Consider the following 9,961-nt stretch of genomic DNA (forward strand, 5'->3'; position numbering starts at 1 on the left):
ATTCCGAAAATTTTAGTATTCTCATGATAATAATATCGGTGACGTGATTTAACATCCAACGCCTGGCCGGCCCTAAAGTTTCTTACCATTGCTGAAACTTTTAATTGTAATCATCTCCCCTTCTGAAATAATTGTAAGTAGATTCATTTTGTTAAAATCCTTTAACAAGAGATATGAAAATATTCAAAATACCCGTACAATTATTATTGAAGTTGGTTTATGAAGTAAAAATAATAAAAATTTATGAACAATAACGAAAAAAGAGAGTTTGAAGTTGCAGTTTTATCTTTGAGTGATTGATATGAAGGGTAAATTTGAAAAATAAATCAACTTTGGAAAAGAGATTTGATGGAGGGGGATTTGGCCCGACCTCATAATAAGGGGACACGTGGACGTGACTTGACATAAGTGACAACTCATCCTAATGAGTTCAGGACAATTCAGCATAACGAAGCTCGTTGACCCAGTCTGACAGCCCGCCCAAAGTAGTAGCTCGCTACAAGTTGATACTCCGTTGCCCCGAGCTCAGACTCCTCAAGTAAGAAGCACCCCGAGCTAAGATTCTCCAAGTAGGGAGAATCCCGAACTGAAAACACCTCGAGTTAAGCTAGTCAGCTCCTAACATAAGCTCGCTCCTGCCTAAGGCTACCTCAGGGACCCGCCTCGGAGCACCTCGGTGCATCACCAGCAGCTCGGTGTAAGGTAGCTCGCTGCAGAGCAGTTCGGCGTATCATAGAAGATTTTCTGCCTGACAACCGTACCTGCCAAACCTGGAGACTGCACCTACGTCTCTCGTCTGGTGGCGCCGTGCCTGCCAACCCTGGAGGCTGTCAGGGTCGTACTCTGCAGTGGCCACCTTTGCCCGACAACTCAGCTTTGACAAATAACGGCCAACCACTCTAAGCCCCTATTTGACAATAGGTCGCCGCAATAGAGATTTGGAGGCGGTTACACCTGACAAGTCAAAATACCAATATATAAAGACCCCGACCCCTAGGGGTGAAGGTATTGCGTGATCATCACTCTTAGCCCTTTCATTTCTCTGCACTCTCTCTCTCTTTTGCTCTCCCAGTTTACTAACTTGATCGTCGGAGTGTTCCCGCCAGGTGAACCCCTCGGGATCCTTCATCTTCTTCCTCTCAGGTGCCTCTCGTCCGTCATCAGCTAGGAGCAGAGCCACTTAGCCAAAGTCAGAGAGGCTATGCTCAACTTTCAGTCCTACTTCATCAAGCAGATCCTGAGATATGAGAACGCTGAGGCCGATGCCCTGTCCCGATTAGCCAGCACAAGCGACAACACCATGAGAACCATGTACATAGAGAACTTGCCTCGGCCTAGCATTCTCAAGGGGGCAGAGGAGGTCGCTCCTGTCGTACAAGCAAAGCCGAGCTGGATTGATCCACTCGCGAGTCACCTGCTACACGAGACCCTCCCTGCGGATCGTAATGCTGCCAGAAGGGTAGAGCGCCAGGTAGCCAAATACGTCATAATAGATGGACAACTGTACCAAAGATCTTACATGCTCTCTTATCTACGCTGTTTACGACCTTCTAAAGCTGAGCTCGTGCTCCACGACACTCATGAGGGTCTGCGCGGCGGACACATGGGGGGCAGGGCCCTCACCCAGAAAGCACTACAACAAGGATATTATTGGCCAACGATGAAGGCAGATGCACTTGAGTTTGTCAAAATATGTGACAAGTGTCAGAAGCACACCAACATCCTCCGCTAGCCCGTTGCCGACCTAAAGTACCTCACCAGTCCATGGCCCTTCGCACAATGGGGAATCGATATACTCGGATCGTTTCCACCAGTGACATGACAGATGAGGTTTTTAGTGGTAGTAGTTGATTATTTCACTAAGTGGGTGGAGGCCGAACCTCTCGCAACGATCACAGTGTGAAGTGTGCAGAACTTCTTCCGAAAGAATATAGTTTGTCATTTCGAACTACCCCGAGTGCTCATCTCTGACAACATCAAATTCCAGAACTGGTGTAAAGACATGGGGATACAACAAAATTTCACCTCGGTGGCGCACCCTCAAGCAAACGGTCAAGTGGAAGTCATGAAGATGGCCATTCTCCGCGGACTGAAGGCACGCCTAGCCCGAGCTAAAGGATTGTGGGTAGACAAACTACCCAGCATACTATGGGCTTATCGAACCACTGTAAAGACCGCGACGAGTGAGACTCCCTTCAACCTCACTTACGAGACAGAGGCAGTCATCCCAGCTGAGATCGAGGTCCCAACACTACGCCTGGAAGCATACGACAACAAAGCAAATAAGGATGAGCTACATACCAACCTTGACCTGCTTGACGAGGTACGGGACCTTGCATACATTAGGATCGTGGCCTACCAGCAGAGAGTAGCTCGGTACTATAATGCCAGGGTCAAGAAGTAGAGCCTCCGCATCGGAGATCCGGTCCTTCGTAAAATCATGGTACCTGAGCCCGGTGTTGGTAAGCTCGGGCAAAATTGGGAAGGACCCTATCGAGTAAAGCGGGTACTTGGGGAAGGGACGTATGAGCTCGAAACCCTAGAAGGGAAGCAGGTACCTCAGGCATGGAATATTGTCAATCTAAGGAAATATTATCTGTAATTACCAAGCTGAGTGGACCATAAGGTGCTCCTAGAGCCTAAGGGCCAAAGTGCCAAGCTAAACCTCGGCACCACACAAGACCCAATTGCCTCCTTGGCATGGGCGAATTCTATAAGTGAGTGGACAACGAGTTGCTCCTAGAGCCTAAGGGCCAAAGTGCTGAGCTAAACCTCGACACCATACAAGACCCAGTCGCCTCCTTGGCATGGGCAAACTCCAGAAGTGAGTGGACCACAAGTCACTCTTAGAACCTAAGGGCCAAAGTGCCAAGCTAAACCTCGACACCATACAAGATTAAGTCGCCTCCTTGGCATGGGTGAACTCTAGAAGTGAGTGGACCACGAGTTGCTCCTAGAGCCTAAAGGCCAAAGTGTCGAGCTAAACCTCGGCACCATACAAGACCCAGTTGCCTCCTCGGCCTGGGCGAACTCTAGAAGAGAGTGGACTATGAGTCGCTCCCCTAGCCTAAGGGCTAAAATTCCTAGCTAACAAAAGACCCCGACACCAGCAAAGACCTAGTCGCCAGTTCGACATAGGCAAAGTACTCTAAAAATGCCTAAGTTATAGGTAGCTTAGATATGAGCACCTATGATAGCTCGGGCATACCAGGCAGTTCGACATAGGCGAGGTAACCAATGCACAGACAGGTCAGGCATACACCCTACAATGTCGCTCACTTCGGCGTACACCTTGTGAAGTTGCCTCTAAGCACTAAGTGATTGTTCGGGGTAACAGCTAAGGAACCCCTATTTCGGTCATCTAGCTCGATAGTTCAATAGTTCGAAAAAAATCACCACGGCCAGAAGATCAATTGCACAACACTTAACAAAAAATGTATTTCATTATAAAGAGTTCATTACAAAAGGGGGGAAAGGAGAAAAAGAAGCTGAGCTCGCAGGCTCACAATACAAAAACTACTTAGGGCACTCATTGCTCTTGCCTGAAGCCTCAGCGGAGGAGCCAGCCTTGTCCTCGGCTTCCGAGTCCGGGTCTTCAACACCTTCAAGGGCTACCTCCTTTGTGATTCGCGAGGTAGTGATGGCACTCACATCGAGCTGTGAGAATTCACACTTGATCAGCCACCTACCGAGCTTGAAGCCTTTGCGGTAGCCCTCCGCCCCAGCCTCGACCAGCTCTCCCTCGAACTCCTCCGAGCTCTTATAATCTTGGACGGCCTTGACCTTGGCCTCCTCCATGGACTGGAGAAAGATTTCAGTCTGCTCCTTGACATCTGCCTCGAGGTTCTCAACCTTACGGTCCAGATTCGCCTTCTCTGACATTAGTGACTCGATGAGCTCCTTTTGAGCTCGCACATTGTTCTCCAGGTGATGGATCTTGCCACGAGCTAAGTTTAGTTCAGTATGAGCCTCACGAGATGAACTCTCAACAACTAGAGCCTGTTTTAAGTGCTGCTCAGATTGGTAGGTCAAGGCGTGGATAGCGGAGTTCACCTGCCAAGAATATAAGTTAGTACCACCAAGGCTACAGATACAAAAAGAAAAAAAAAATCGGAGTAAAACAAGACTTACCACCATGCAGTGGGTAGCAGCCCGAGCTTCGAGCTGAGCAGGCGTTAGTTCAACCCAACTAGCGACCTCCTCAGAGTATACAGCCTCTTTGCTCTTTTGAAGGCTATATTGCGGGGTCAGGATACTCCGAACTAACCCTTCGCTCCCCGAAGAAGCAACAGTTGTCGTAGGGGTAGGTCCCAAAGATGTCTCGGGTGCACGAGGTGGGACCTTCTCCGACTCCAAGTTGATCATCGGAGGCGCACTGGAAGGCTGTTTGGGCTCAGGGATGACGGGCTCTAGAGACTCAGTACGAACTCTTTTGGTAGCTCACTTCTTCTTCTTTCCCTTCATCTGCCCTAGAAGCTTGTCCACGCTGAAATGCATGGGAGCTGCCACAAAACCTGGCGTTAACCACGTCAACAAGAATAAAATACCAACTATTAAAAATAACTCTAAACCAAAGACGACCTACTAGGACTCAATCCGGCCTGCACGAGCTTATCTTTGGCAAGATAATCCTTGTAGTGGAAGTCGAGCTTTGCCCACGATTGGAGTGTCCCCCTTGTCTTCAGGTCCAGCCTAACACTAGAATCCTGAATGGCGGCCCTCCAATAGGTAGGGAAAGGCCACCTTGTGGGATTGCAAACTACGAAATAACTCCATTTCTAGGCCGGGATCTTATTGGGTAGTTCATGTAAAAGTTTATAGCCCAGGCGAGGTGACAGATAATAGGTTCACCTGTGCTCGGGAAGGACGTAGGAAGAATTTCTCTTAATCGATAAAATAGAAGAAAAATTTTCGAGGTCGAGAGGTAGACAGTACTCGTAGAAAAAAGAGATCGTCCCTACTACATTCTGAATAAGTTCAGGTGTAATTGGTCTATAGTAATGTTGAAGAGCTTCAGAACCTCGATGATCAAGGGATGCAAAGGTAAGCGAAGACCAGCCACGAGCTACTCTTCCAAGATTACGATCTCGTTATGATCGTGCTCCCAAGGGAAGTTTGTTATGGGGAGACTGTAGGTGTACTCTGCCAGGAGGTTGTAGCGACCTATCAAAGCCCTAAGTCTATCTATGGTCAGCGTCGAGGGACCGAACCTGTCCGGCGCCTGATCTCGATGAGAAGTAGGCGTCGGATTATTCACGGCTTCTCGTGCCTCCCAGGATGACTCCACCTCGGGAGGACCGACCTGAGCTGAGGTACCTTCCTCGGGCTCATCTAAGAGACTATCAAAACTAAGTTGTGAGATGACTATTGAACTGAACCAAACTGAAAAAGAAAAGCTAGGGGAGACTCACCAAGAAGAGAGGCCGAACTGAAGGACTGATGAACTAGAAAATCCGAGCTGAGGACTTTAACCGCGACCTCAAGGCGAACGCTAGTGAACTTATGGCAGAGAAAATGACTCGGGTCCCCCCTTATTTATAGCCGTAAGGTCAGGGGATCAATGGTCAAGATCAGGATGATCCAACAGCTCTCAAGAAAACCGGCTACACGACCCCCGAGGTGAAATCAGTTTAGCGCATTTTTTGGCATCCACGGAGTCTATAGATCGTGTGACGTCTGCGCGTGAACTGTACGCAACCCGGGTTATCCTTGATTGATCCGAGCAACCGAACTGGTCCGATCGACGAACTATTTGACTGGACGGCCTGAACTTCGAGCCAAATCCATCCGTCACGCCGTGAACTCCCCATACCAGGTTAGGACCTCTGGCCCGATGAGTGGGGGGCAATTGATGGAGGGTGATTTGGCCCAACCTCATAATAAGGGGACACGTGGACATGACTCGACATAAGTGACAACTCATCCTAATGAGTTTGGGACAACTCAGCATAATGAAGCTCACTGACCCAGTCTGATAGCCCGCCCAAAGCGGCAGGTCGCTACAAGTTGATACTCCGTTGCCCCAAGCTAAGACTCCCCAAGAAGCACTCCGAGCTAAGATTCTCCAAGTAGGGAGAATCTCGAACTGAAAACACCTCGGGTTAAGCTCGTCAGGTCCCTAACATAAGCTCTGTCTTGCCTAAGGCTACCTCAGGGACCCGCCTCGGAGCACCTCGGTGCATCACCAACAGCTCGGTGTAAGGTAGCTCGCTGCAGAGCAGTTCGGCATATCATAGAAGATTTTTTGCCTGACAACCGTACCTGCCAAACCTAAAGACTGCACCCATGTCTCTCGTCTGGCGGTGTCATGCCTACCAACCCTGGAGGCTGTCAGGGTCGTACTTTGCAGCGGCCACCTTTGACTGACAGCTCAGCTCTGACAAATAACGGCCAGCCACTCTAAGCTGTTATTTGACAGCAGATTGCCGCAGCAGAGATTTGGAGGCGGTTACACCTGACAAGTCAGAATACCAGTATATAAAGACCCCGACCACAGGGTGAAGGTATTGCGTGATCATCACTATCTTGATTTCTCTACACTCTCTCTCTCTCTCTCTCTCTCTCTTTCTCTCCCAGTTTACTAACTTGATCGTCGGAGTGTTCCCATCGAGTGAACCCCCTGGGATCCTTCATCTTCTTCCTCTCAGGTGCCTCTCGTCCGTCGCCAATTAGGAGAAGAGCCACTTCTAGATAGGAGTGACCAGATCGCGCTCCATCAAGATTGGACGAACTTGGGGTAGCAATTGATATGAAGAGAAAATTTAGAAAATAAACATTTTGGTCAAGGTAATCATATGACTATTTTGGACATTTTTATGCCTCTTGTTAGGGGATTCTAACTGAGGAAATCTACTTGCAATTGTGTTAAAAAGTTCAAAAAAAGTAATTGCAATTATCAAATTTTAGCAACGGTCCACAATTTTAGAGGAGGTTTTATCAATTTACCCTAATAATCTAATATATATGATTGTAAATTATATTGTACTCAGTGTGGTCCCAACACAGCAAATTCAATTATAAAAAAGGGTACAAGATCCATCACCGGCCAACTCCCCCTAGATTATTATTTTTTTTTCAAGGAAGCCTGTATGCAATTCATTCGTCAAAAGTGTTTCGTTACATCCCTTTGTAAGATAGGAACCTGGATTTCCTGCTCATTTTCTTTACCCATGCCCTACCCACTGTACATTGCAGCCGTACATCTCACGAGAAAATCTAATTTGGTAAGATAGGCTAAGAAAGGTTGGTATGGTGGACCAGGTACAACAAGTAGAATAGGTGAGACCAGATTAGCCAACGTATGAGCAACAACATTATAAGCTCAGGAGAATATGTAACTAAGAAGGCAGGGAGGTGAGCTAGGACACTCTTGCAGTTAGAAACAAGAGAGAATACTCCACAGAGCCTAAGGGGAGCCCTCTAACAAGAGTTCGATAACAAAAGCACAATCACCTTAAAATATATATATAGCATGAGAAATTCCAACAACTAAAGCAGACTGAAGGTTTTCGAATAGAGCTTTAGTCTCAGTGACAAAGCTGGATGAGAATCAAGAGGCATAAATCGAGCATACACCAAGGATCCATGGTGATCTTGGATATTAATTCCTCCAGTGGAACAAGAGGCTGAAGTTTCTCCGTCAAAATTAATTTTCACACAACCTTTAGGGGGGTTACCCCATGAATTTTCACACAACCTCAGGCTTTAGGCTCCGTTTGGTTTGCAGGAATAGGGGTTTCGAATCAGAATCGGAATGGATTATTCGGATTCCAACTTTTTGATTGAGTGGAATCGGAATCTCATTCTCATTCCTGATGGAATAGCATTCCCCCATTTGAAGGAATGGCCATTCCCTACTTCTCCCTTGGGAATGAAATCTTATTCCTGCTGATTCCAATTTTCATATCCATTTCTATCTGAACCAAACAAACTATGGAAATAGACCATTCTGATTTCGAATCCAATTCCAATTTCAACTGAAAACCAGTAACAATGACTTTTTGTCTCCCCCTCTCTTTCTTCAAAATAACTCCATTACGTGCCAACCGAACATGCCACAAAAGTGAAGCAGCTATTAAATATGAGGGAATAGAATCAACACACTGCTCATCTGAAATAATCCAATCAGTAAATTTCTTATGGGGAAAGAGATCAGTATGGATACCATGGTCGGAACCAAACCATACCTTTTTAGCCATCCAGCACTACTTAAAGAACAAATTACTTGTAGAAGGGGCAGCCTCCATCAATATTCATTGAAGCTTTCTGGTGTGTGTACTCCTAGTAGGTAGAGCATCATGAATTGCACGCAATAAGAACATGAGTAATTTTGGGTTGAGTGCCCGTAGTTTCCAGCCAAGAGATGTGAGGTGGAGGTATTGGGAAGTTCTGACATCAAAAGGCGATAAGCTGAAGCTGTAGTTAGACATAGACATCCATGAGGGGTCAAAGTCCATACTGATGATCTTCAATAACATTTGAGTACGTGTAATGGAAAGTCCATGGACAAAACAGCTTGGGATGTCGAGGTATCAAATCAACCATTAACTACAACATATTTCCAAATCATGGTAAACTGATCAATGAGTTCCGCAACTTTACATGAGTTTTGCTTCCTCTATGGATTTAGAGAAGGGTGTACATTTGGTAACAATGGGTTATTCAAATATCTATTTGCCAACCATTGCCTACAATCCACCAAATGTAAGAGTCCCCTGCTCTGCCTTTCATGTTCCAAAATTTTGAATTTTTAATGTATTTGGCTCTAAGGACCTTAGTCCATAGAGCATTACGAAAGCACCAACTTAGCTTAATTATCTGTGCTCTATTCTTCACACCCACATCATGAAAGCTAGGCCACAATTATCTTTTGGTTGAAGGAAAAGTTTGCATGAGATATTGTGGCATTGCCAGTAAGGTGACTTAACCAACACAGATTTGCTCACATGTGATAATGTGTTTTTTTTTTTTTATTTCTAGCCCGGAAGCTTGGATTTCATCCGATCAACTATAGAATTCCAATATTTGATTTATGACCTGCCCAGAAAAAGAGGGCCACCCAAATACTTTTCACAGGAATGCAAGTGGGAAACTCCAAAGCGACGGGTAATTTGGACTCTTATTCTTTGGTAGGTATGGCGTTCGCTCCTCTCTGCCGTAGCCTCACGACCTTGCCTCGTGGACTCGTCTCACGAGCCCATCTTGTAACTTAGCCTTCACAACCTTGTCTCACAATTAAGGCTCAGTTTGGAAAGAATACAAATGCAAATATATGTGGCATAAATACATACAAAATAAAACAAAATATAAAGTTTTGCACTCTACATATTTACATTTGTATTGCTTCCAAACTCAACCTAAGGTTTTAAAAGAGGATAGTAGATACACTCGTTCGTTGATTAAATCAATAATGGCATCTTTGTTCTTTTCTTTTTCCTGAAAAATTCGTTGATTTCTTTCCTCTCACACTGTCCAGCATACAGCTGCTCTTAAATATCTCCACTAGATTTTACCTCTTTTTTTTAAACCCCACACTGGAGCAGAGTTAAACAAACTTTGCACATTTGGGGGAATGGGCCACCTGCAACCAAAAAGAGAGAAAAACTTACACCAGATTTCTGATACAAAAGGACAAAAAACAAATAAGTGATAACAGCTCTCACTATCCTTCTTACATAAGATACACCAGTGCAGGGATAAACACCATATTGGCTCTTCTTTTGAAGTAAGTCACAAATGTTACACTTTTCTAGGATAGCTTCCCAGCACAAAGCACCTACTTTGGAAGGAATTAGTCTATCCCAAACTTCTGGAACCGGGAAAGGAAAATCAAGGGCCGAATGGGAATGAGTTAATTCCTTGAAAAAGGAAGAGCATGAAAAAATACCCGAGTAAGAGCTAGTGAAACCCCAACTTGCCCATGTGTCTCAGATCCAACAAACTCGTAACTTTCCTAAAGCAA

Source organism: Nelumbo lutea, chromosome 4 (assembly GCF_056320005.1).
Source record: "Nelumbo lutea isolate HS-2025 chromosome 4, American lotus-T2T, whole genome shotgun sequence".
In the NCBI taxonomy this organism is placed as follows: Eukaryota; Viridiplantae; Streptophyta; class Magnoliopsida; order Proteales; family Nelumbonaceae; genus Nelumbo; species Nelumbo lutea.